Consider the following 15,489-nt stretch of genomic DNA (forward strand, 5'->3'; position numbering starts at 1 on the left):
GACTAGTTTCCTGTGAGTATGGTTTCGGTGTGTCTGCCCTCTGATGCACTCTTGCAACACCTACCATCTTACTTGGGTTTCTCTTCCCTTGGGCGTGGGGTATCTCTTCATTGGTCAGTGTTAATTTCTATTTGTAGCTGAACTCATTTCAGGTGTTATATCTCTTAATTCCTAGAAACTACAGGTGCTAACAAAACTACTGACATAGTTAACCTTAAATAACCCTATTTTGCCCAGTAAAATTCCTGGTACTCAAATTTGGCTAACGTTGAGCACCTGCCTCTTGAGAAATCTGTATGCATGTCAGGAAGCAACGGTTAGAACTGAACACGGAACAACAGACTGGCTCCAAATCAGGAAAGGAGTACGTCAAGGCTGTATATTGTCACCCTGCTTATTTAACTTATATGCAGAGTACGTCATGAGAAATGCTGGGCTGGATGAAGCACAAGCTGGAATCAAGATTGCTTTGAGAAATATCAATAACCTCAGATATGCAGATGACACCACCCTTATGGCAGAAAGTGAAGAAGAACTAAAGAGCCTCTTGATGAAAGAGAAGAGTAAAAAAGTTCACTTAAAGCTCAACATTCAGAAAACGAAGATCATGGCATCTGGTCCCATCACTTCATAGCAAATAGATGGGAAAACAATGGAAACAGAGACTTTATTTTGGGGGGGCTCAAAAATCACTGCAGATGGTGACTGCAGCCATGAAATTAAAAGATGCTTGCTCCTTGGAAGAAAAGTTATGACCAACCTATTAAAGACAGCATATTCAAAAGCAAAGACATTACTTTGCCAACAAAGTTCCATCTAGTCAAAGGTATTGTTTTTCCAGTAGTCATGGATGTGAGATTTGGACCATAAAGAAAGCTGAGTGGGGAAGAACTGATGCTTTTGAACTGTGGTGTCAGAGAAGACTCTTGAGTCCCTTGGACTGCAAGGAGATCCAACTAGTCCATCCTAAAGGAAATCAGTCCTGAATATTCATTGGAAGGACTGATGCTGAAGCTGAAGCTCCAATACTTTGGCCACCTGATGTGAAGAACTGACTAATTGGAAAAGACCTTGATGCTGGGAAAGATTGAAGGTGGCAGGAGAAGGGGATGACAGAGAATGAGATGGTTGGATGGCATCACAGACTCAATGAACATGAGTTTGAGTAAACTCCGGGAGTTGGCAATGGACACGGAGGCCTGGCGTGCTGCAGTCCATGGGGTCACAAAGAGTCTGACATGACTGAGCGACTGAACTAAACTGAGCACCTAATATATCTTGGGAACTTTGCTGGACACTTTTTAATTTAAATGTATTTATTTTAGTTAGAGGCTACTTAGTTTACAATATTGTAGTGGTTTTGCCATACACTGACATTCATGTCAGTGTGTGCTGTACACTTCTTTCTATGGGCTCTGGTTTAATTCCCCGAACAGCTCCAAAAAAATACTATTTTTCTTTCCTTCCTCCCCTCCTCCTACTCCTTTCCCCTTATGTTTTAAATACTGTTGGGATAATTACCTTCACTTTCAAGGAGTGTAGATCTTCTTGGGCTTTCCAAAGATTCCAAATCCTTTTGCTGTATAGTTGCTGAGGTACCTACCACTGCTCTATACTCTATATCTGGAAATGCTGTTTCTGCCATTTTTTTGTAATTTAGTCACTAAGTTGTGTTCAACTCTTTTGGGACGCCATGGACTGTAGCCTTCCAGGCTTCTCTGTCTGTAGGGTTTCCCAGGCAAGAATACTAGACTGGGATGCCATTGCCTTCTCTAGGGGCTCTTCCCAACCCAGGGATCGAACCTGCGGCTCCTGCATTGACAGGCATATTCTTTACCACTGAGCCACCTGGGAAGCCCTTCTGCCATTTACTCTTTGCCAAAAACAGAGTAGCCAGCAATTAGATCTCCCTTTCATTCACTAGTGGCAGCCAGTGGCTTATTTCACCCTTGTGAAGGTCTAGTTCCTATGTCTATCCATTGTTTTGAGGAGTGCATATATATATTGATATGTATATGTGTCAGCTGAAACACTGCGGTTAAGAGAGATTTCCTTCCTGATCCTAAAAGTGGACAGTATATGTGGAGCACTAGTGTAATTAGAAATGTTACCTACGGTTGTAAAATTGTACTTTCTAAAAAATCTAATCAATGGATGAAGTGACCTGGAACCATGAATGCCAGAGTTTACCTATGTGATCTTTAAAGCAGTGTCTTTTATTTATTCTGTTATGCCTTAATTTCACAAGTAGCTTGTTTAGCCTTTAGCTGAAATAAGAAATGCTTGCCTTAATATTTTTACTATTATTAGAAATTTTAATTGATCTGCCTTTTGGTATTAGTGAATTTAATTTTTCAAAAATTAACCACCTTATTGTGGACACTAGTGAAGTTATGAAAATACTACCTAGGGACTTCCCTGGCAGTCCAATGGTTAGGACTCCCATACTTTTCACTGCAAAGGGCTCGGGTTCAAGCCCTTGTCTGGAATCTAAGATCCCAAAAGCCACAGGGTGCGGCCACAAAAAACAAAATACCACCTAGATTCACAGATTGTGTGGATTTAAAGTGAAGGATTTATGCATGTTTAATATATTAGATGTCTTTAAGCAATAAAGCCCTACCTTTATTAGCAAATGTGTGCTGACAGAATCACCAGTGACATCAGACATTATTATACAAATTTAGTGGGTTTCGGGAGAAGTAGGGGTATGATTATAAACCTTCCCTAATCACAGAAATGTTTCTCTTAACATTTCTAAAGGCAAACTCTGAAGTCATATCAAAAGGTCCCTAGTGTGAAGCCTTCCAAGGAGGTAAAAAGAAGTGGAGTGTGTTCAGAGCCTAAAAGTTTTCAAAAATCATACTGTTGATTTCAGAGAAAGAGCAGTGAGCAGTCCTGAGGAGAGATCTTAGTTCCCTGCCCAGGAATTAAATCTGGGTCACCTGGATGAAAACCAAGAATCCTAGCCACTAGATCATTGGAGCTAGAAGCAAAGTGGCCCTGGCTTTTGCCCCTGTTTGAAAACAAGAATGTTTCAAGGAGGCAAAACTGTAAAAACAGGTACAAAGTTTATAATTAGAGAGACAGCACAATGTGTGGGAGATCTCACAGGAAAACGGTTTGTTTATCCAGCTTAGAAGCAGGGCAGAGATATACACCCGGAGAGAAAGGGTATGGGCATCTTCTCTAGAGAGTAGTACAGTAAGTCAGAAACTAGGCAGAGATGCACACCGGGAGAGGAGCACGGAAGTTCTGAGTGCAGAGCAGCGCAGTATGGAGGCGATGTAGATCACTTATATAGGACAGTCCTTCCAAGTCTTTGTTTACCCTTGGCCAGTTATCTTGTTTCTTTCTTCACACCTGACTGATCCGTGGGTCCTCCCCAAGATACATGTGCAACCTTTTTGCTAAGCTGGATCCCACTCTAGAGGCCTAAGAGTGCATGTCCACACTTACTATGGGTGGGCCTCCCCACTCCATTTCTGCCTTCCAAGAAGCCCCCAAGAACCCTTCCTGCACATGTGCAGACAGGGAGGCTTTCCTTGACCTCAGGAGCAGGTACTTTATCTCTCTGTTCTAGCAGAGCTCAGCTTTTACCACTAGCTTTGTCCTTGGAGTGTCTGGGTGAGAATAAAGCTTGGATTTTATTCTACTTGACAAATACCAGATGTCCAGCCCAGAGGCCCACTGTCTCCTGCCTCACTATTACGGTGGCCATACATGTACAATTTTTTTTTTTTACTTTCTGTTTTGGAAACATTTGTTGGTAATGTTTCTATCTAAAACAAAGATTTTAGTTTTCTTATGGTTTTTATGCCCTGACGAAAACATTTTTGAGACAAGCATTATATTTGGGACATATCCTCATCATAGCTTTAGGTTATTTGAATGTGAAATTTCTATATTAGAGATTGAACTACAGTCAAAGCACACACGATCAGGTAATCTCCAAGTTCTGACACCTACCCAAGGGCACTGAATCCTGGAAACAACTATCTAATACCAAGCCAGAAATGTCTTTTTTTTTTCAAATCCCCATAAGGGATAGAAGATACTCTCCAGGAGGCAGATAGTCACCTGCAGCAGCAGGGACAGGACATGTCCCCAGTGCCATATCACTGCCTTGTCACACTGCAGGCAAAGAAGGTGACATCACTTCAGCCTTGGCAGTCTCTGGCCATTTCTTTTGACCCCAACCTTCAGTTCAGTTGCTCAGCTGTGCCCGACTCTTTGCGACCCCATGGACTGCAGCATGTCAGGCTTGCCTGTCCCTCACCAACTCCTGGAGCTTGCTCAAACTCATGTCCATTGAGTCGGTGATGCCATCCAACCATCTTATCCTCTGTTGTCCCCTTCTCCCATCTTCAGTCTTTCCCAGCATCAAGGTCTTTTCCAATAAGTCAGTTCTTCACATCAGGTGGCCAAAGTACTGGAGCTTCAGCTTCAGCATCAGTCCTTCCAATGAATATTCAGGACTGATTTCCTTGAGGATGGACTGGTTGGATCTCCTTGCAGACCAAAGGACTCAAGAGTCTTCTCCAATACCACAGTTCAAAAGCATCAGTTCTTCACCACTCAGCTTTCTTTATGGTCCAACTCTCATATCCACACATGACTACTGGAAAAACAAGACCTTTGACTAGACGGACCTTTGTTGGCAAAGTAATGTCTCTGCTTTTTAATATGCTGTCTAGGTTGGTCATAACTTTTCTTCCAAGGAGCAAGCATCTTTTAATTTCATGGCTGCAGTCACCATCTGCAGTGATTTTGGAGCTCCCCAAGATAAAGTCTCTCACTGTTTCCATTGTTTCCCCATCTATTTGCCATGAAGTGATGGGACTGGATGCCATGATCTTCATTTTCTGAATGTTGAGTTTTAAGCCAACTTTTTAACTCTCTTCTTGCACTTTCATCAAGAGGTGCTTTAGTTCTTCTTCACTTTCTTCCATAAAGGTGATGTCATCTGTATATTTTGATTCCAGCTTGTGCTTCATCCAGCCCAGCATTTCTCATGACGTACTCTGCATGTAAGTTAAATAAGCAGGGTGACAATATACAGCCTTGAGGTACTCCTTTCCTGATTTGGAACCAGTCTGTTGTTCCATGTCCAGTTCTAACTGTTGCTTCGTGACCTGCATACAGATTTCTCAGGAGGCAGGTCAGGTGGTCTGATATTCTCTTCTTAGACTGACCTTAGACTGAGGAAAACACCTCTCCAACTGAAGCTGTGTTTTAAGTAATGGTTAGTAGAAAGAAGGGGCTTCCCTGTGGCTCAGACAGTAAAGAATCTGCCTGCAGTGCAGAGGACCCAGGTTCTATCCCTGGGTTGGGAAGATCCCCTGGAGAAGGGAATGGCTTCCCACTCCAGTATTCTTGCCTGGATAACTCCATGGACAGAGGAGACTGAGCCTAAACCTGGAGGGCTGCAGTCCATGGGGTCACAAAGAGTGGGACACAACTGAGCGACTAATACTTTTCACTTAGTAGAAACAAACACCCCCCAAAGCAGTATCAAAGGTTAGATTTGAGCAAAATTGTGATAGTCAACTGTTTCTAAAACTTGTAATGAGAAAACTGTGTCCCCAAGGTGATTGTTAGCTAAAACATTGTAATAAGAAAAGAAATCCATGGAGTCCTCAGAATAATAGGCAGAGATCAACACAAAGGTGACTGTTTTGCTACGTTCCTGGTTAAGCAAGCTTTGTAGACCCACTAGGAACTTAACTACTATTTCCATGGGAAAATTAATCCCGGGTTCCAAATAGCTAATTTACAGTGATACTCTGCAACACAATCCATTAATAAGTTTGGGCTTCCTGTGCTATAGTATCTTTGACATAGATTTGTTACAGGGTGCCAGAATTCAAGTAAGGATGGGGAAGGGGGGTAGTGGGAAATCCTCTCATTCAATTAAAGTAAGAAATAACCATTAACACAATTTAAACAGCTTGATTTAAATTCAGGTAAAGGAGATTTTCGAAGCTATGAAATGATGAGGCCAGTTGTAGTACACCAGTAAGAAGAAATGACTTCAGTCAATAAAAATTGTACTGTTTATACACTGATGTTTCTGTTTTATGTCTGTTTGAGTGCTTTATGGTCCTATAGTAGTTATTTGCATTTTGTTTTCTTCTTAAGGAAAACCAGAAAGAGAAATGAAGGCATAGACGTAGGTAAAATTTTACTAAAAACTACATAACCTAGATTCCTGCTATTATCCTGATGCTGTTTTACCCCACAGAGCAAGCCCTGCCCATTCCTGTCATGATGCCTCTGTTCTCAGCTTTGCCAATTAAGTCCCACTCTGCCCTGATGCTATGCTCACAATCTTCTTTCTGAAGCCTTCTGGTGCCAATCTGAGTGTACCGTATTCTTACTCTGTGCCTTGAGTTGTTTTCCAGAACTTTCTTCCCCCCTGATATGTTTCTTTTGTGCAGGAGGAGCTGAAGTAGTTTCAGAGGTTAGTCTCCAGTCCAGGCTATCTGGTTTAGAAACTTGGCTCTACCATTTTCCTTGGTAGTATGACCCTAGGCAAGCTGCTTAGCCTCTCAGGGGTAATAATAGTACCTACCTCATTGTATTGTTGTGAGATTACAGGGCATAATGCATAAGGCAGAGCCTTAGTGCCATGTGAAGGTCAGCTGCTCTCTGGTTACTTGCCAATAAACATCTTGCAGGCAGCACAGCCCAAGGTCAGGGAGTGCAGTTTTGTTTGTGTTTTGTTTTTAAACATTACCAAGACAGTGGACTTAGCAGCACTAGTCACAAGTTGAATTAACTCAGCACAGAAAAAGACAACAACTATGATTATAGCATACCAAATATCTACACCACAATACCTACAAAAACAATCAATTGACTCTTTTTTTCTAAATACTCAGATAGTTGATAGTCTGCAGCAAAGAATTTTAAGATTAGCTGAGATCTGAGTGTCCTTCAGACTCACCCAAGGTCTTAAAAACTGTAAAATGAAATACGGAAGAGTCCATACAGAATACAGAAGAGAAATAATGTGACCAGTTTACACCTTTTCATTAGCTGTTCTAAAGAGAAAGTGTTAGTTTCTCAGTTGTGTCCGACTCTTTGCAACGCCATGGACCATTAGCTCACCAGGCTCCTCTGTCTATGGAATTCTCCAGGCAAGAATACTGGAGTGGGTAGCCATTCTCTTCTCTAGGAGATCTTCCCAACCCAGGGATCGAACCTGGGCCTCCAACATTGGAGGCAGGTGCTTTACCATCTGAGCCACCAGGGAAGCCCGTTCTAAAGGGGGGGGGGGGGGGGGCATTTAAATTTCAACATGAGATCTTGAAGAAGACTTTTCTGACAAGACATGGAAAGGTTTATGAAATATCTTCAAAACAAGTAACCCCACACAAAAAAAAAAACATAGGTGTTTGACACATATTTCCAGTGAAATGTTTAATAGGGCAGGTACTAGTTCATTGTTTAAAATGTACCTACAGTGTTAAATAGTAGACAAACTGGGGGGTTTAGATAAGAAAACCATGTGTGACTCCCAAAGCTAATATTTATTTACTAGCTGTACAAACTCGGAGAAGGCAATGGCACCCCACTCCAGTACTCTTGCCTGGAAAATCCCATGGATGGAGGAGCCTGGTAGGCTGCAGTCCATGGGGTCGCTAAGGGTCGGACACAACTGAGCAACTTCCCTTTCACTTTTCTTTTTTTTTTTTTCTTTCACTTTTCACTTTCATGCATTGGAGAAGGAAATGGCAACCCACTCCAGTGTTCTTGCCTGGAGAATCCCAGGGACGGGCGAGCCTGGTGGGCTGCCGTCTATGGGGTCGCACAGAGTCGGACACGACTGAAGCAACTTAGCAGCAGCTGTACGAACTAAGTTTCCCCAGCCCCTCAAACCTCAGTGCGCTCATTCTCAACACGATTGATTGAATAAGGTGAGTGATAGACCATATATAGTATACTGTATGACATGTAACAGCCACTCCACAACTGTCCATTCCCATTTTTGCCACTGAATTCATAGAAAGTGCCTGGAATTAAGGTAGGATTTTAATTAGAAAACTGTAAAAGAGGGTCTTGCTCTAGAAGCAGTTCCTAAAGTATTGAAGAACAAATACCTAATTAGAACCCTACTTACATAATTTCCCCAGTAGCTCAGATGGTAAAGAATCTGCTTGCATGTGGGAGACCTTGGTTCAATCCCTGGGTTAGGAAGATCCCCTGGAGAAGTGAATGGCTACCCACTCCAGTATTCTTGCCTGGAAAATTCCATGGACAGGAGAGCCTAGTGGACTACAGTCCATGGGGTCACAAAGAGTCGGACAGGACTGAGCAACTTTCACTTTATTTTCACTTACATATTTACTATTTTCTTGCATAATTTGTGTGAGGTTTTTCTTTTTGACTAGTTATTACTGCTTTTGACAAAATTATCTTTTAAAAATATGATCGAACTGTATATTTTCACAAGAGGCTCAATCAACACAAAACCACAAGTGTTTATTCACTTAGCCATGTTCCTTCCAGACAGCTATGCATTTCCCTGGCACTTGGCTTTAACAGAAAATGATGACGAGGGACTTCCCTGGTGGTCCAGCGGGTAAGACTCTGTGCTCTCAATGCAGGGGACCCAGGATCCATCCCTGGTCAGGGAACTAGATCCCACGTGCCACAGCCAAGAGTCTGCATGCCACAGTGAAGATCTCAAAAGCTGCAACTAAAACCCAGCGCAGCTAAAAATAAATAAAAAAATTTTTTTAAATGATGATAAGTCTTCTTGTTCAGGGTATTGCATGATACAGTGGCGAGAGACCTCACCTCAACTCTGTGGCATAGAGTGTTTACAAGAGGGAACTTAAGAAATCAGTTTGGCAGCTTATGACCTACTGGAGAGAATAGTGATATAGAAGAGAAAATATCCAAAGTCATTGTGGTTGATGTATTATTTCACAAAAAGATATTCTCTTCAGTTACAGATGCGTGTATGTATATTTTTATGGTGGATTAGGGACAAAAAATTGAAGAGATACTGGTGTATCTTATGAGGCTGACATTTGTAGCATCCTGCAGTAGTTAAATAGTGAGCAAATCAGTCCCCATCCTCATTGGCTTTATAGTCTTAGCACAGGATAAGGGTTTGAACTGACCTGGTTGAGAAGAACTTGGAGACCACTGGGATTAAAAATATTTTAAGTTCCCCACCCCCCTCCCGGCCCCCACCCCCCACTTCTGGTCAAGCTAGGCACCTCTGTAGTAGATTTGTTGGCTGATTATAACATCTGACCTGGATAGGTTATCTCATCAAAATACAGTTTAGCCATGCAGTTTTGCTTGCCATACCTCAACGACACCAAGGAGCCAGTGTGTGGTCAGAAGAATGAAAGAGAACCTGGGAACACGAGGTTTTCTTTGCTGAGAAAAATCAACAGGCTTGTGTTGTGATTCAAGTCAATGAAGAATTAGATCAGCTGAACATTAAATTGTTTACCTATAAGTCAAAGATAACTTGAATCTCAAATGAGGTGTTTATGACTAAAAGGATGTCTTTTTTTTCACACAGCAGGTTTTGACTGTATAGAACTTGATTCAAAAGATGGGATTTATTGCAAAGGTTAACTTCCTAACAGTCAAAAGTAAGAGACAGCCAGAGTTGGTTAACCTTCTCAGTTAGCGGCTTATTTATTGCACATTTATTGGGCATGGTATTTGGTTAGGTTCTGCAGGGAAGTAAAAGAAGATACTGATATAATTCACAGTTGTGAACTTAGGATCTAGTTGCAGAGGTAGATAATATCCAGGAAGCCCCTGGAGAACAAGTAAGAGCTTCTAGTAGGGAATGGAAGGGGCAGAGCAAGAAGAGGAGGCTGCCTTGGGTTATTGTGGGGGATCCACCCAACTGAGTAGCCCAGGGACCTCAGGCTGCTCTCAGAACTCGGAGCCTCTCCCATGCCTTCTAAAAATCAATGAGAGAGCTTGTGTAGATTTAAGGAGACCTGTGGACAGCTCTACCACAGTCCTGGTATGTAGAAGATACTAAATCAGTGTTTGTTGAATCTAAATGGAGAAAATTTTTATTTACCTGGACAGAGGAAAGAAATAACATTTGCCAAAGCAGGAGTGAGCATGTCTCAACAGAAGGTGTGTTGGGAAAGATAGAGGAAAAGGAAGTAGTAGGGGAAGGGCTCAGTTAAGAGGATCTTGAAAGCCAAGGCAAAAAGTTCAACAGATGTAACAGGCAATGAAGAAGGCAATTATTTATACTTAAACAAAAAAAGAAAAATCTGCTATTTAATTATTCAAGGAGTACCTATGAATCATTTATAGTGTGCTAGGCACTGTGGTTAAGATATGGGGAAATGGCATCTCTGCCCTCAAGTGGCTTAAGTCTGACAAGAAAAGTAAGAACTATTGCTTTGGGATGTTTTATTTATATACAAATCTAGTTTTACTTTTCTTTATTCCCTTCCACCCCTTGCCCGGTAGAGCAGTCGTAGTTCCCTGACCAGGGATTGGACCTTCACCCCTTGCATTGGAAGCACAGAGTCTTAACCACTGGACCACCAGGGAAGCCCCAGATCCTGGTTTTAAAAATATAAACTCCTTGAAGGCTAGCTGTTTTGTCCTTTTTTTTTTTCCCTCTTGATCTGTTTTGTTGACTTAGCATGTAGAATAGTGCCTAGCACACAATATGCACCATAAATATTTATTGAATTAATTTGAAATTTTGAGTTTTTAAACAGTACAATCTCTTTGAGACTAATATGATAATTAACATATGACTTTTAGATAGGTTAAGTGAGAAAAGTTCTAAGAAAGCTTGTGTTGGACTTACTGTTGTCAATCTCAATACAAGAGTCCAAGATGATTAGTAAAATATCTGTACAATTCTAATTATGTCAATAACCTTTGAGCATTGTATTCCATTTGACCATGTTAAAGTCCTGCTAAAAAAAAACCTGGGAGTGGTGTTAAGTATTCTACTTTTTTCTATTGGCATATTCTGTTGTACATTCTTTTTTTTTTTGCCACACTGCTCAACTTGTGGGATCTTACTTCCCTGACCAGGGATCAAACCTGCATTGGAAGCGCAGAGTCTGAACCACTGGACCGCCATGGAAGTCCTTATACTCTATTTTTAAATAACTAATGTCAGTTAATGCTGAAAACTTGTCAGGTTAAAAATTGAAAATACAGCATAAGAGAATCATCCAAAGTAAAAGGCAAACGTACAAAAGGAAAACAATATGGCTTTCATTAAAGCCGTTTTGTGGAAACTCTCGAGCGTATTTGAGCAAATGTCCTCGAGTATCCCCTTCTGCCACTTTTTAGGGTGGGATCAGTTTTACCATCTGCTCTTGCAGGTAATGTGACAGCTGTTGATTAACTAACAGTGTTCCCTGAGTTTTGCTGTCACCATAGATGATTCTGGAACATAAGAACAAAAGATTTGTCAGAATAGCTTTCCTAACACAAGTTTCCTTTAAATTATAGACAGGAGAAAGAAAATCAATATTGACCAGCTGGGAAGAATTAAATAAATATTTACATAGTCATAAATCATTTCAGTTTTCTCAGAGCTTATTACCATGATGTTTTATATATCTAAATGTTTTAAATGTGTAAAGAAAGAGCAATTAAGTAATTTAATACCAACAGAATTTAGACTTCAAATGGGGAAAGAGTAGATCATCTCAGTTGTGGTAAGATACACAGATGCTTCCTGTTGCTCTGTCCAGGACGATGTTAACATTAACCTCAGAGGAGGCCGTTAAGCCAGCCTTGAGCTAGATGGTAGGCACTAGGTTTCTCTCTATGGAGGAAGGAGGGAAGAATTACCTTACAAGTATAAGCAGCAAAGTCAGAGTACTTCATGCAATAATATGATGAAGTGATAAATTATCATTTAATCTCTATAGCATGTGTCCAGTTTTCTAAAATGAAGCTGAGAAAAAAATTATAAGGAAAGAGATTGATGATACCATTCTTAGAAAACTTATGCACATACCCCATGCCGGTCATTAATCTTTTTTTTTTTCTATTGGAAGGGGATTTCTATCTTGTATGAATCAAACTGTTCATACAAACTGTGTGTTAGTTTTTTTGCTTCCCTCTCTGTATCTTGAATTCAGGAAACTTTTAAAATGTTCATTCTTTTAAGCTATTGAAAAGATTTTGTGTATTTATAGTTTTACATGCTAACTTCCTAATTTGAAATAAAAGCAAAAAGCAAACATCAAAGCAACAACCACAAAAGCCCCTACAATGTACTATATTGTCCGATTTTTCATTTTCGGATTTCACCCATTAATAGTATTTGCTTTCATTAATCTCTGCCACTGGGTCAAAGTCATTACAATGTTGAAGCATGCCAAGTCTCCCAAAACACACCAACTCTTCCAAAATTAAGCCATCTTAAAGGCAAATAGAATTATTAAAAGGCAAACAGTAAGCAGCATAACTTACCATTTTAGCTAAGAATCTTAAAGCACACTGCAAATGTTTTTCATGTTACCTAACAATTGGAAAAATAAATTCTAGAAGTGAATTTCTTACTATTACATGGAGTTGCCCAATTCTACAGAGAAATAGCTTTGGGTATGTTCTGTTGTAATTTTTTTCTGTCAACTAAACTACAGACTTTATTCTGATTTTTGCCAGTTTACCACTGATGTCCCTTTTCTGTCTCAGATACTCAAATTTTCCTTATCTTTCATGACCGCCACAGTCTTGAAGAGTACCAGTCTATTATTTTGTAGAACGTCTCTCAATCTGAGTTTCTCTAATATTTCCTCGTGATTAGATGGGGGAATCTGAGACATGGCGTGTCCTTTCAGAGCATGCTGTGAGGGAGGACGTGATGCTGAGCTGTGCTGGGACTGGCTGTGTGGTTTTGTACTGCTGCTGCGACACAGCTCCACAGACCTAGCACCACCACACAGCACCCATCTTATCTGCAGGGCAGGGGTCCAGGCAGACTGGGTGGTATCCCTGCTTGGGGTCTCCCAAGGCCAATACCAAGGTGTCAGCTGGGCTGCGTTCTCATCTGGAGCTGGTGGTCCTCTTCCAGCTCATTCAGGTTGTTGGCAGAATCCAGGATGGATGGTTTACCTGCTGATTGGCAGTAGGAATCTCTCTCAGTTCCTGGAAGCCATTCTCAAGTTCTCACCTGCAGCCCTTCCATTCACAAGGGCAGCAGGAGAATTGCCCTCCCTGACAATCCCTCTTACACTTTGCATCTCTGACTTCTTTTTTTTTTTTTTTTTGCATCTCTGACTTCTGGACCCATATTTACAAGGCTCATATGATTAGGTCAGGCAAACACGTAATCTCACATAATATAGCCTAGTCACAGGATTAAAATCCATGGTATTCACAACCTGGAAGATTATGACAGGTGTGTCCCAAGAGTGGGGAGGGAAAGGCAGAGAGTGAACATCTCAGAATTCTGCCTACCATGTTACTGCTATTAGCCTGGTTACTTGGTATAGCTGGTGTCTTCTGGTTTCTCCATTGTAACCTTACTGTCTTTCCATTTGTAATTAAAAGATACCAGGAGGGAGCCCATTTGAACTATGTAAACATTTTATTTCTCCTCAGACTTTCCTAAACTAACGTTAACTCACCAATGGACTTGTCCATTCTCTGCCATTTATTTGTTTGTCTATTTCATTGCAGATTCATGGATACATATTTTATTTGGGAGGTTATGGTTATAATCCAACACTGTCATTATTTTGCTGTGCTAATTGTCCCAGCTTTGGCCATTGCAGGCTCTTTCACTTAGCTCCTGTGCTCTTTCCGTGTGCCCTCACACTTTCTCAGCACTTCTTTACTTTCTCACACTGAGACACTCTAGATTCACCTTGCATTTTTTCCTGCTCAAGCCCTGAAAGAAATCGTTTTTCCACAGATAACTCCAGTTTTAATCCAAGAGAACTAGAAGCACGAGGCTTCCCTGGTGGCTCAGATGGTAAAGAATCTGCCTGCAATTCAGGAGATCTGGGTTTGATCCCTGGGTTGGGAAGATCCCCTGGAGAAGGGAATGGCAACCCACTCCAGTATTCTGGCCTGGAGAATCCCATGGACAGAGGAGCCTTGTGGGCTATAGACTATGGGGTTGCAAAAAGTCGGACGTGACTGAGTGACTAACTAGAAGTCACTTCGGTTTGTACTGGCTACAAATTAGTGTCTCCACAGGTTAGGTGCAGATTAGTAAATGTATTTAGTTTCCACCTGCTGTCCTCACATGGTGCCACAAATGTGGTAGCTTAAAACAACACAGATGTATTATCTTACAGTCCTCCGGTCAGGGATCTGAAATGGGTTTTACTGGTTGTCGGGAAGGGCTACATTTCTCTCTGGAGGCTCTAGGCAAGAATCTGCTTCCTTGTCTCTTCCAGCTTCTAGAAGCTACTTGCATTTGTTGACTCCTAATTCCTTCCTATGTCTTTATTTATGTATTTACTTTTGGCTGCATCTCAAAGCTTGTAAGATGTTAGCTCCCTGACCAGGGGATGAACCCCATCCTGCAGCAAGAGCACAAAATCTTAACCACTGGACCAGGGAAGTCCCCTTTCCTATGACTCTAAAGCCAGCAACATAGTATCTTCCAGTCTCCAGTGACTCTTGTCCTGTTCTGCTCTTATTAGGATCTTTCTGCTTACATTATGCCCACCCAGATAATCCAGAATAATCTCCCTATCTCAGGATCCTTAATTCAGTCATATCTACAAAATCCCTTTTGCCATGTAAGGTAACATTCACAGGTTGGGGGGAGGATTAGGACATGGACATATTTGGGGCCATTATTTTACCTACCACATGAATATATTTGCACAGATGGGACCATCAGTCCACAAAAATCAGGCAAAAGGAAAATATCCCTTTAATAACAGATCCTTTTTTACTTTTTCTTCTTAGCCCCATAAGTCACTTTTTAAAAAATTGCTGTATATTTTGCACATTTGTCTAAATCCTTGGTAAAAGTAGATGTCATTAATCCTCCATTGGTAGGACATCAGTTTTGATTTGTCCTCCAGCAGCCGTGAAGAGCTCCTGCTCATCCATCTGTCTCCTCCTCTGTTGTTTGTCACCAACAGCACAGATTTTACAGGATCATACCCAGTTGTAAAAAGCAATGATTATAGTTTCCCACGATGCATTACTCTGCTGTCCAAAGACCTGTTTCTATAGCATGTATGCACATTATTGGTTGGAAATTACATTGCCAGAGCTAGTGAAAAAAATTAAATGTTCTCTAAATACCCTTGCCTATAACTGCATTTGCTTTTTAGTTCATTTCTAAAACCAAGGTTTTCCCATTCTTACTATTTTCAATGAGCTATAATAAAATTTTTGATGTAAAGTATTTTGTGTAAAAAGCCATTTAACGCTGTCTGTTCTAATACTAAACTATGGATTGGTTGCATACTAAGTCGCAGGCAGGATTCTAGGTATACATTTTCATTCTTTCTTTTTAAAGGATGGAATAGCAACAGCACA

At 41.0% G+C, this 15,489-nt stretch overlaps 1 long non-coding RNA gene across 1 annotated transcript in view; it reads left to right on the top strand.

The window, feature by feature from the left end:
* The first annotated feature begins 7,797 nt into the window (after nt 1-7,797).
* LOC113906699 overlaps nt 7,798-15,489 on the top strand; it is a 28,831-nt gene continuing 21,139 nt past the window's right edge. Inside the window, exon 1 of the long non-coding RNA XR_003514958.1 lies at nt 7,798-7,922. This is a non-coding gene — a long non-coding RNA (uncharacterized LOC113906699). The remainder of the gene's footprint in view (nt 7,923-15,489) is intronic.

This window comes from Bos indicus x Bos taurus, chromosome 2 (genome assembly GCF_003369695.1).
Source record: "Bos indicus x Bos taurus breed Angus x Brahman F1 hybrid chromosome 2, Bos_hybrid_MaternalHap_v2.0, whole genome shotgun sequence".
NCBI classification, from domain to species: domain Eukaryota; kingdom Metazoa; phylum Chordata; class Mammalia; order Artiodactyla; family Bovidae; genus Bos; species Bos indicus x Bos taurus.